Below are 13,266 nucleotides of genomic sequence, written 5' to 3'. Positions count from 1 at the left end.
TCCGCAGTTCAAAAATGGTCTGTTGGGTTCTACCCTGTGGTGTAGGAGCTGGCCCATGAGTTGAGTTGATGTATTTGCCTTCAATTTGTAGCACGGGAGACACTTGTGTGTTATGTGCCTAATGACAGACTTACCATTAGGTATCCAATATCGTTGTCTAATGGTTGCAAGCAAAAGTTGGGGTCCAGCATGCAGAAGTCGCATGTGCTCACACATTACTAACAACCTGGTCACATAATGGTTAGGTGGTAGGATGATGGGATGTTTCTGGCTGTACGGAGCTTGCGATTGTTCCAATCTGCCGCCCACCCTAAGCATCTGGTTTGCATCTACAAAGGGATGAAGAGACTTCAACTTGCTGTCCTTTGCGATCGGTCTGCCAAGTCGCAGATCTTGAAGCTCCTTACCATATTCTCGTTCTTGGGCAGTACGAATGATCCTGTGCGATGCCTCTTGAAGTTCTACTACAGTCAGACTTCCCACCTGTCTCCTTGAAGCAGCAAGCCTGAGGTTGTTTATGCATCTCAGTATGAAGGCCATGACTCTCACCAACCGTGACCAAGAATAAAAGCGTTGGACTAAGTCTTCAAGGAAATGACTGACAACAAATAAGCAAACAGCTGGTTTCCGTTGCTCTGGTACATCAGTGAGTTCGGAAGTTTTCTTCATGTCGCTGACAGGCCAGGTTGACGGTGGCTGGTAGAGCCAGGATGGTCCCGCCCACCATAACAGATTGTCTTGAAGAAGATGTGGTTCAATCCTTCTCGAAATGATGTCAGCTGGATTGTCCTGTGACGTCACATGGTTCCACTGTTCTACAGATGAAAGTTGTTGTATCTCAGACACTCGGTTACCAACAAACGTTTTCCAAGATGCGGGCTCTCCTGCAAGCCAAGCTAGTACTTTGGTAGAATCAGTCCAATAGTAGTTTTGTTCAATTTTGAGGTTAAGTGCAGTTTTAACCTTATCCATTAATTTTACAAGGAGTAATGCACCACATAGTTCAAGTCTAGGGAGGGAAATCTGTTTCAGTGGTGCTACTCTGGATTTGGAGCTTAACAGCACTACTGTTACATTATCCTTGACATCTATACTCCGTAGGTAAACAGATGCTCCAAAGGCCCTTTCTGAAGCATCAGAGAATCCGTGTAACTCATATTGTTTAATCTCTCCGTCTCCCGTCACTCTTCGAGGGATGCGGATGTCGTTGAGTGATGGCAAATATGCATGAAACTGTTCCCAAGTAGTTAATAGCTCAGGAGGCAAACTCTGATCCCAGTCCACTTTCGCCTGCCATAAATGTTGCAAGAAAATTTTACATTTTATTATTACTGGACCTAAGAGGCCCAAAGGATCAAAAATGGATGAAATGCAGGATAACACACTACGTTTTGTCCAGGTTGTGGTCTTCTGGGTGTGACTGGTAGCTACAAACTGGAAGATGTCCTTTAGAGGATGCCACAGTAGTCCCAAAGCCTTAATGGTACCCTCTTCCTTGTCATCCAGACTCCAGGGCAATTGTGATTCATGGTGCTCAAGAGGTATGTGCTCTAAAAGAGTAGGATGGTTAGCACACCATTTACGAAGAGGAAATCCTGCGCTACTGAGTAGTTCGATCAGCTCTTGTTGCAGACTGAGTGCATCTCCAATGGTATCTGCTCCACTCAGAACATCATCAACATAGAAGTCTCTTCGTAATGTCTCCGACGCTCTTGGGTATTGCAGTGCACCATCGTTGGCAAGTTGTACCAGGCATCTCGTGGCTAAAACAAGGCGCTGCTGAGGTACCATAAGTTACAGTGGAAAGTCGAAAAATCTGGATAGGTTCATTCGGAGATGAACGCCATACAATGCGTTGCAGATCTTGGTCATCAGGATGAACTAGAATTTGCCTGTACGTTTTTGTAACATCTGCAGGGAAGGCATACTTATGTGTTCTAAATCTCAAGATGATAGAATACAAGTCTTCTTGCACCGTAGGTACAACCATCAAGATATCGTTCAGTGAGTAGTTACTAGTAGTTTTAGCAGAGGCGTTGAAGACGACTCTGACCTTAGTGGTAGTGCTGGACTGCTTAATTACAGCATGATGCGGCAGGTAATATGTTGGCTTATTGGTTTGCGTTGTCACAAGTTCCATGTGATGAAGAACAGCATATTCTGTCATGAACTCAACATAGTCCTTCTTCAAGTCTGCTTGGCGATGTAACCGCTAAAATGTTATATTGCTCTATTCATCTGCATGGCTACCAAGGCGATCCATCTTGAACTTGTCTCTGACCTGTCTACTGATGCGTTCCTAGCTGCTCTGCGTAGATTTACATCGCGTTGGGGTATCTGCCAGAATATCTACAGCGACAATGGAAATACCTTCGTGGGAGCAAGAAACGAGCTACGGGAGCTTCACACCCTTTTCAGATCTCAAGTACATCAGACGAAGGTGTATGACTTCGCATCTCAATGTGGAATCCAGTGGCATTTTATTCCACCGCATGCCCCTCATTTTGGTGGGCTGTGGGGGGCTGGCATAAAGTCTACTAAGTCCCATTTGAAGAAGGTTGCAGGAAATCTTGTACTGACTTTTGAAGAAATGTCCACGTTGTTAGTTCAGATTGAGGCATGACTGAATTCGAGACCAATAACCAAATTGTCTGATAATCCTGATGACTATTCATTCCTGACTCCCGGTCACTTCCTGATTGGAGAACCTCTCACAACCATCCCAGAGCCAGATTTACTTACAGTTTCAGGTTCTCGTCTGTCGAGGTGGCAACTACTTCAGCGTTGCAGACAGTACTTCTGGAAGCGATGGTCAAGGGACTATCTATGTCAACTCCAGCAGCGGACTAAGTGGTCAGCAGGAAGGGTCAACCTTCAAGACCGGAACTCTAATTCTTCTCAAGGAAGACAACTTGCCACCTCTCGTGTGGCAGACAGGGATCGTGGTAGATACGCACGCAGGTGCTGACGGCTTGGTGCGAGTTGCCACTATTCGCGCGCCCAAGAGGACCTTCAAACGGCCAATTGCAAAACTTTGTGTCTTCCCAGAAGAGGTTGAAACTGTATATAGTGAAAAAGTGTAATTAGTGAAATGGTGTAATCTTTTATGTGCTAAAACTTTGTTTTTTTCATTTGACTTTTTCAGTGTGAGTGCTAATTTTTATTGTTCTTAATAATATTTATGTTTGTAATTTATATATAAATTAAGTGGGCGGTATATTGAACGCCATGTGTTTTCTGTCGTCAGAGGTCAGCACAATCAGACTGCTACAGCCCCAGTGGAAGGGGGACAGAGTCATGCGCCTCACCGGTGTCAGTGAGTTCAGAGACTTGGACGAACGTGGGTAACAGTATTGTGTTTGTGCGCTACAACATGGACCACAGCGTCCTAATGTATATTTTGTACAGTGTAAATAGTTTTGTGAATAAATGAAGTATGTAATGTACATTATGTTGGCCTTCCCTTTGCACTTAATGAAGTACATTTCGTGGACTGTGGGAAGAGCTAGACCTCGTTCAATACGAGTAAGCAACTCTAAAACGAGACCGAACACCCATTTCGTGATGAAAGTGGATTTTGAATAGTCCCTCTTACTAAAGAGTTCACGGGAATTTCGGTGAAATGTAAACGGGGTGCTATTATATACAGTGGTAACTACAGCAAGTATTTGGTGGTACTCACAGCATTTTCTTAGCACAAAGTGCGAATTAATTTCAGTACAAGAAAATTTAGTGTCTATCAAATTGTAATATTTTTCTGTCTGTGAGATGAAGATACTTCATATTTGTTGAATGTTAGAAAATTCCAAGCTATACGTGTTTTGTATTCGTAAAGAGATTGTATTTTAATTTAACTTCAAAAACTTCATAATATTAAATAATTGTCAGTAAGGAAATAGACATTTAAAACTAATATTTTCCAGCGTACCATTGAATTTTCTATTCAACATTGATTTTACAGGAATGTAACTGCATCAGATTCCACCATATTCCTCGATAATAGTGTACAGAGTATTTCCAAATACGTGGGAAGTAATCTGTGACAGTGGGAGGGAGATTGGAGATAGGGGTAGATAGGACACCCCAAACCAACTGTAGAAGTCTCGATGAACATATGCCCTACGATCTATTGATCAAGAACTACGCCTGTTTTTGTTATTATCTTGAAATTGAGCAGAGTTCGTACATAGAATTAAGTTTGGAGTCAAGTATGCAGCTACGGACGTGACAGTATTTCGCCAGCGTGTGGAATAAGGTAGCCATCGAATACGTGTATTGCCTGGAGAGCTTAAACGTATCCGAAAATCAATGAGGTGGCGTGTTGAGGCGTGTATTCAGGCACATGGGGGACATCTTGAGCACTTCTTATTTCCCTCCTGGTACACGCATGTACAGAAATTGTGTCCCGATATAAACATTCAACACTGCCCCACTCCAGTACTGAAAAAGGGAGTGAAGGGGTTGAAGGCCACTCCAGTACCGAAAAGGAGGGGAAGGGAGTGAACGGATAGTGCTGAAGGCACAGTGTGTATATTACTATACATAAAACATCTACCACTGTGCCTATTTCAATCATTTCAGTTTACCTGCAGTAATGCATCGAACGAGGAGGTGGATGGACGCCAGGCTTTGTTTATATCAGGACACCATTTCTGTGCATGCGTGTACACCAACATGAGTGAGCCAGGGCTGTTATCAATACTTCCTGTACAAAGTTGGAAAGTATGTAACTCGTAAAAGATCGAGAGTAGGGCATATTTTCATGGGACTCTTTGTGTTTCGTTCGGGTGTAATACAATAATATTGTTATTTGTTTTACGTCCCACTAACTACTCTTTTAAGGTTTTCGGAGACGCCGAGGTGCCGGAATTTAGTCCCGCAGGAGTTCTTTTACGTGCCAGTAAATCTACCGACACGAGGCTGACGTATTTGAGCACCTTCAAATACCACCGGACTGAGCCAGGATCGAACCTGCCAAGTTGGGGTCAGAAGGCCAGCGCGTTAACCGACTGAGCCACTCAGGCCGGCGGGTGTAATACAAACACACACATAAAACATTAGTCACTCCCAATGTTCATTACTATATTTACATTTAACTAACTACAACCATACACCTTGAGTGTGTAGAATTGCTCTTTTTACAAGAAATGATCTGAAAACCCCTAAAGATGTACACATTGTCCATTTCGGAATAATTTTGACATCTCTGGAAATCTTCCTCATTCGTGTTCTGGAAATATTTCTCGAAATATAAGATACTGCATTCAAAGTTCGTCATCGGAATACAGATATTTAATGAAGAGAAGATGACGGCTTCCTGAATTTCGTTTTTGTATTTTCTAATTCCAGGTCCCAATTTGTTATCTTTCGTTCATAATTTCATTATCTAATACTTGGCTAGAAGTTGAACCCAGGATTCTCAGAATCACAAGCGATGGTGGCAGTAATGCCACAATCTTCTCAAAGATTGCACGTTCCGAAGTCCGTCTATCATCACCATCACCATCACAATCACCATCATAATCATTGATTCTCCACTTCACCAAGCTGGATATAGCCTGTTATTGTTGAAATCAAACCCTCTTTCTCCTCTTCTGCTGACTAACTATGCCTAGCGCAGTCGAGGGCTCATTCTTAATTTTCGAGTAGTCGTGGTAATGTTATAATTACGATAATCGGGTACCTTCCCAGGCTCTAAATATCGAAGAGCACCTGAACGTGTATAGTATTACACCTTTCCTCTGGCCCTATTGGTCTAGCACAGCGGAGAAACTGCGTGGTACGTCCGAAAAACAAAATATGGCCAACAAAATTATCACACAAGATAGGGACAGGTTCTAGAATACGTATTCGTGAATAAGAACTCAGCAAGATAAAGGAGGTAAAAACATAATTTATTTCGTCAAAAACATAAAGTTCAAATTCAAAACGAACTATATCCCAATGTGAAAAATCCAAACTATATATTAAAAATAAATTAACAATATTAAATTCGGCACTATAGGTCGTTCAAAGCATAGGGGTCGAGAACCCGGGCATATAAAGTTCAATAACTTCGGAAACATGAAATCTACCAACTTGTAACGGAGATCGATTTAAGTCGACTGCGATTAGCCCGCAGGCTGCGATTAAAAACCGTCTCTTACATGAATATATAATGATCCATTCAATTTTTGTCTAACTACAATAATTCCGAATTTGTCGGATATAGACATACAAAAGGAACACTTTGTTTGGGGACTGGTTCTAAGTTTAACCCACCAAAAAGCACTGATTCTAATACACGATATCCAGATCGTGACCATAAAACAGGGGTATGGAAACCTCGCAATCCAAATACTAACGAACACAAAAAATCGACAACACTATCACACACATAAGACACATAAACAATAAACACAAATAAACCACATCTGGAAAAGAAAGACATAATGTTACCCTTACAGCATCGGAGTGAGCGGGGATCACTCTGAGGATTTGCGAAGTTCTCGTGATAGTCTGTCACAATACACCGGGCTGTTCTTCGCTACATGTTTTCAAAGCAGGTGATCAGCTGGCTGGCGAGGGAAAAATTACAATCTTTATCTGCGTGGCTCAAGCAACCGTCTCTGGCCTACTACGACCCTCTCAAGGAACTGGACTATGCGTAAACTTTCACTCAAACCCTTCAGTGGGACACACAAATATCTCGCTCTTTAACTGGGAAGCAAACTTGCTGAGCGACAAGAAGTCTCGGCTTATCAGCCATCAAAAATATCATTTTTTACAACGTCTGGTCTGGGGTACACACTCTCACAAACCAGGTACAACTCCTTACGTCAGCCACAATACTATCTCCAGTTCTAGGCCTCAACACAATCAACACAATAATCATGGCTCATCACGGCTTCGTATTCAATAGTCCCCGGTTCAAATCTGGAACACGGTTAGGGTTTGTCTGCCACTTTCTGTAAATTACCCTCACTAAATTCAACGATGGGATAGCCCTCTGTACACGCCATCAGCTGAAAAAATGCAATAATACAACTTTATCCAAAACCTGTCTATAGATTAGTTTTACTCCTCTCTAAGTTCCCGTTCGATCCTCAGGGGGTTCAGTGCCCTCCAATCTGCATGGATAAATATGGCATTCCTTATACCTTAGTGTTTGCATGGCACGAGTGAAAATGTCTTAACAACCGGGCGAGTTGGCCGTGCAGTTAGGGGCGCGTGGCTGTGAGCTTGCATCCGGGAGATAGTGGGTTCGAATCCCACTGTCGGCAGCGCTGAAGATAGTTTCCGACGTTTCCCATGTTCACACCAGGCAAATACTGGGGTTGTACTGAGCCGTATCCTGCCGGCCCATAATAATAATTAGAGTATTATTTGACCCAATATGTAAAATTTATTCATAAAAGTTACAGTCTAACATGTTAAAGCATCGTATCCCAAGATAGTTGATACCGGATGTTGAGCAAGACAGTGAGTCGTTGGACATTGCTTCATATTTCCGTATGACCGTGAGAAAGGGTGGCGTAACCAAGCGCTGGCAAGGATCGACACGTGTAGTAGATGCTGACTAAGCAATATATTTCAGCCAATGAAAATTAAGGACTTGGGAAACATGGAGGCTACACCGCGCCAAATCTTAATTCCAGAATGACCAACGTGATCAGTTGCTAAAGTCAGTTTCTGTCAGTAATCGGTTTTCCACAGTTTCAGAAGTCAGATATATTTGGAAAAGTAATATAAAAATTGGTGGAAGCGATTTGCTAGTGTCTGAGCTGTGTTTTGTAAATATATCACAATAAATATTGTGTCATCATATACGACGAATTTTCTGATTGGTGGTTGGTTCAGACATCCGGGAACCCCATTATTAATATGGCGTCACCGAAGCCTCCTCAGTAACCCAAGCTCTGGAGAGCGTCACTCTGTGTTAAATGCTTGGATAGTGCGGAAGCACAAACTCTGAACTGGTGATCGTGATTCCAGTAACAGTAACTGTTCTAAATAATCTTTTAAACTGTGCAGTTGGAAGATTTTACTGTTCTTGAGTAAATGGAATAGTATATTTTGGCAGAGTTTACTTTCAATATATAAAGACGGTGTTTTGTGACCGCTGTGTAACAAGTGTAGTGGAAACCTGCTATTGTTTCACTACTTCGCGACGGGCGCGTTTCGCGAGGAACTTCCGTAGCGAACCGTGTGCTGCTTTTCAAACTGTATTCTCACCCTTTAAGTGAAGTGTATTATAATTATATCAGTGTGTTTAGCTGATCTTGTAAAGAGAAAGGGTATTTCGGCTCGTAGCATTAAGCAGCGAAGATATTGTCAACCACAGTCTTCTGTGTTCCAGTGGAGTATTTTCCAGCAAGTTGATGGCGATGCATGCAGAAGAAAGAAGTGCATTCTCACATGTTAATGCTGTGATTAACATGGAATAAATCCCTCAATCAGCGGGGATGTAAGCTGCTATCCTGGTATCTCGAGAGTCGTCGGATGGAATTCAGTTAAGACGCATGTGTTATTTATGGCATGATATGTAAATTATGTTAAGGTACTAGGGCAGTGTAGATAGAATTTTTAATTTTCATGTAAAGTAAGCCTGAAGGCATGTGTTTGTTTGATTTTGTTAATATGATAGATTCGGATACGAGAATAATGCATGTTTATTTTATTTTCATTTTGCTTTATGATTAGATGATTGGGAAAATGAGGGATTGATAGGATTAGTTGTTGTTTATTTACGCATGTTACTTAGTATAGGGTATTCCAAGTTTTCCTTATTTATATGCTAGAAGGGCTAGATTGACAGGTTCATCTTTATACAACGTTCAATACGTATTAGTTCATTTCATTTCGGTTATTCAGAGAGACAGGTATAGATATTCTGCATGACGCATGATTTTACGGAAGCTGACTGAAGGAGCTGCAGAACGTCGTTGTTAAAATAAGATCTTTGAGTAAAGGTGGATTCTGTTTGCCTGATGGTCTGTAAAGGACATGAACTGAGTCTCATAATGTGGAAGGCCAATGGGATTTATGAGAAATAATGAGATAAAGATTGCATGCTGAATTATAATGTATTGATGCAGGCTGATGGTATGCCTGACAAGAGAAAGAATATTGTGCAGATGTGTGTGCCTGCTAAGTGTCTTCTGAGTGTATATTGTGATCAGAATGGACAGTATTAATTCCAGACTATTGAGTCTGATGATATTCAATGGTAAAAGCATGCTAAGAAGGTATGAATATACGTGAGTTTCCGTGTAGCCGGTGAAAGGCGTTATCTCATGGCAAGCTGATTTCTGGCCTGTGTTTATCTGTAGGTGTGAAGGAGACGAAACTTCCTAGTGACAGCCTCGGGAGACAGAATCTAAACTTTAGCATAGTGTTGAGTTCAACATTTCTTTTCAGCTCGTAATCTACTCGGAAGTACATGACGGATGACCGCGCTGTTGAGCGCGTAAATGCAGCAGAAGGAGGCAATGTTGCCCATTGCTTTCTTCGTGATATCAAGGGTTATTTATATGTCTTTCCCTTACAGGTTGATGTTGTACATTATTATTTGTGATTGTATACCTTGTCTCGTTGTTTTAAAAGGGAAAAGCCCGAGTGCTGAAGTATTGATGGTTTATCTACTTCTGTCTAGATCTTTTGCAGTGAACCGGGTTTCACATTAGAATCTGTGTAGCATTTAAGACTTTACTCGATATCCGATGTATATAGATGTGTTTAGTTTGATTATTTGAATTGTTGTAAATATAGTGTAGGATATGCCCCTAGTATTTTGCATAACTTACATAGCGTCCAGTGCGTCTTAATTATTTTTTTTTTCGTCGTAACTTTTCTTTATAATGTAACTTTTATTTAACGGTAGTATTTCGACGACTCTCGGATTTAATTTAAATTTGGAAACCGTATCGTTGTGATGCGATAGTGTGTAACTCCATACGGAAATACCACATGTCAGTGTTTGCGTACACTTGTTGCCAGACAATATAAACATTGGACTATAAGAAGAAGCTCAGTCTTGATGTATATAATGTTCTTTGTTGAACTTGATTTTTGATTTCAAATCTTGTATTATCATTCAAGTAACGTTTTGATTTCCATTTATTTTCTACATTTTTGAGTTCATTTTGACATATTATTTTTTTTTCTTGATTTAATTGTTTTCTCGTAATATGATCGGGGATATTTATCAATAAATCCATCTGACCCCCTATGATTGTTTCTCATTCGTGTTATACCTCCATTTCCTGTCATTGATTGATATTTTAGAGTAGAACTTCGACTTTTTATCCTGACCCAACCGACAACCTACCCACACTCTGCCCAACCCTGAGTTAGTCGGATGTTCATACAGGAATGGAGGCATCGTCCTAGAGGGTATTTACCCCTGGGTACGGTACAGTACCTTAATTAAGGCCACGGCCGCTTCCTTACAACTCCGAGGCCTTTCCTATCCCATCGTCGCCATAAGACCTATCTGTGTCGGTGCGACGTAAAGCCACTAGCAAAAAAAAAAATGTTTTAACACAAACAAACCACTACACTACATCCTAACATAGCCCTCGTACCCCAACTCCAAATAACACTGAAATAAGACTGGGATATAGCATGCATCCAGTCCCAAACATTACTAAGAAAGTAAATGAAAACAAGCAAATGCATCTCTGGCTTACATTACAATTACTATTTATATTTAACGAAATGGCCACATGTGGATATGATCACTACATTTCATGTTTATAAACAGTTCAACTTATGTTTATCTCCATGTCTTCCATCAGCAGTGCCCTCGGAACCACTCCATGTGTATAATTTAGGTCATGACAGAGTTGCTGTCTACGGATCTTTAAGTCTGCTGGTTCGATCCTTCTGGTCCCATGATGTGCTGCCTTCGGTCACGTACTGCAGATGTGTTCCTGTAGCCTGGTAACGGTTGTCAATCCCTATTCTCTTCACCGCTTCGTTTCTGCACGAATGCACAGTTGTAACCCTGGTGAGGATACAATTGAAAATATGCCCTATCGAGACATTAGTCCGATCAAAAGATAGTTACCAAATTAAGGGATATTTTCCCCGTTCCGATCTAGTCCTTCACAGCGGTTAGCCGTCATCAGCCGCACTCGAAATTATTACAGTGCGAAATCGTATTAAAACATTTTTAACTGAGCGATTGTTTCTTGGGTGAGCTTAAACTAATAGTTACTAAGTCTCATGTATCACTGATACAATAGGATTTGTTGATCATGTCCTCGCGGAAAGTGTGCAATCCTCAAATATCACGTAGCTACTGATGGCTACTGAGGGCTGTTACAATGACGGTTTCTTTTATAGTCCGAGTAGAGTGACGCTCCCAATAATAGCCTACATCCGCGAGATACAAGAGGCTCCCTTTGTGTTCGGCCAGCTACCTCTCAACGGATATTTGAAACAAGTTGGCAATAAATAAATCAGTTACAGTTACATCGTTTTAATGGCTTGTTCTACTTCGAAAATATTAAAACGTATTGTCCTCATCTTGAATCTGTGGGATGTGGCTCTGTGACTTATATACGGGATCGAATTCAAATTATTCCAGACCTGGATATTTTCTGTTAGGGGACACCCTAGCGTTGTCCTCCCCGATTTCAAAACTCTCGCTCTGTCTCTTGCATTTTGTTTGCTGACTCCCTTTTCTCCTCGCGTACCCTAGCCATCGACGGGTTTACACCAGTTAAATTACGACATCCTGCCTTGATTCATCTGATGGAAAGTATAGACCAATGGTGGCTTATTCCAAACATAAAACCGTAAGGAGAATGGGTTTTCTACTACACATTCCTCTCATCCCGTCAGATTTGTCCTTCCGGTTAAAAAGACTCCATTTCCCTATCAAATTTGGCCTTTAAATCGCCCAAGGGCAGTTCCTGGGGGTGGTGGCGTGGATTTGAAGAACGAATGTTTCTCACACGAACAGTTATACGTAACTTGTTGGTGAGTGAGCATCCCTCATTGTTTTGTAATCTTCCATCCGGAAGTTATTCTGCAAGGACGTTCTATAAAATTTAGTGGTGGTGATGGATGATTTTATAAGTGTAAAGTGGGATCATCAGCTTATACAATTAAGAAGACAATTTGCTCTACGTCGCGCCGACACAGATAGGTCTTACGTCGACGTTGGAATAGGAAAGGACTAGGAATGGAAGGAAGGGGCCGTAGCCTTAATTAAGGTAGAGCCCCAGCATTTGCCTGGTGTGTGTATGGGGAATCAAATAAAACCTTCTACAGGGTTCCACAGTAGGGTTCCAACTCACTATCTCCCGAATGCAAGCTCACAGCTGAGCACCCCTAACTGCACAGCCAACCCGCTCGCTCAATTAAAAAGAAAAATACTTTCAGATCCATTGTGAAATGAGGGTATATGCCTTAGGAAAAACGGGCCATGAATGACAGTTAAATCAATCGACTCCTTCGCCTTGAAAACCTAATACCATAAGGGCTAGTAGCGAATAAGAGTTGACCATCAGAGGTCGTTAGAAAAAATGAGTCTAATACAAGTAGAAGCAATGCTCGACCGACCAAGGAACCTCGTGGGAACAGTAGCACATCTTAAAAGCTTTCACCTCTAAATATCCTTTACTACATCTTATGACTTGGCTGACTACAAGCCTAGTGGCCTACGATTCAGACGGTTCCGGGTTTGATTCCCTGTTAGGTCAGGAGATTTTAATCTTTAAATTATTAATTCCCTTGGCTCGAATCCTGGGTGTATGTGCCGTCCCCAACATCACTGAAACTCGTACACCACGCACAACGCTATCCTTCAACACAAAACACGCATTTTTCCATATACGACAGATACCTCCACCCGCACCCCTCGTCGGAGAGTCTGCTATACAAGAGCCATACCAAGCTAGCAATAGCCACAAGAAGTTGATTAACCTCTTACAATTTGCAGAGGACAGTGGGAGTGAATCAAACCACGTATACCAGAGGGCGATGAGTATACAGACTTAACCGACAATGAAGTCTCCAACATTCAAATAACCGCAGCTAAGCACGGGTATCTTGATAGTTTATTATAATAAAGTGAACCATATCAACTTTCCTATTTTTTATTTGCTTTACGTCCAACTGACACAGATAGGTCTTATGGCGACGATGGGATAGGAAAGAGCTAGGACTGGGAAGAAAACGCCCTTGGTCTTAATTAAGGTACAGCCCCAACATTTCCCTAGTGTGAAAATGGGAAACCACGGAAAACCTTCTTCAGGTCTGCCAACAGTGGGGTTC

General features: G+C 41.7%; 1 protein-coding gene across 1 annotated transcript in view; it reads right to left on the bottom strand.

The window, feature by feature from the left end:
• LOC136866006 (uncharacterized) overlaps positions 1–13,266 on the bottom strand; it is a 142,133-nt gene that overhangs the window by 25,622 nt on the left and 103,245 nt on the right. The gene's annotated exons all lie outside the window — the stretch shown is intronic.

This window comes from Anabrus simplex, chromosome 3, assembly GCF_040414725.1.
Source record: "Anabrus simplex isolate iqAnaSimp1 chromosome 3, ASM4041472v1, whole genome shotgun sequence".
NCBI classification, from domain to species: Eukaryota; Metazoa; Arthropoda; class Insecta; order Orthoptera; family Tettigoniidae; genus Anabrus; species Anabrus simplex.
Note: the sequence above shows the minus strand (reverse complement) of the source record. Positions and strands in the feature narration are given on the sequence as shown.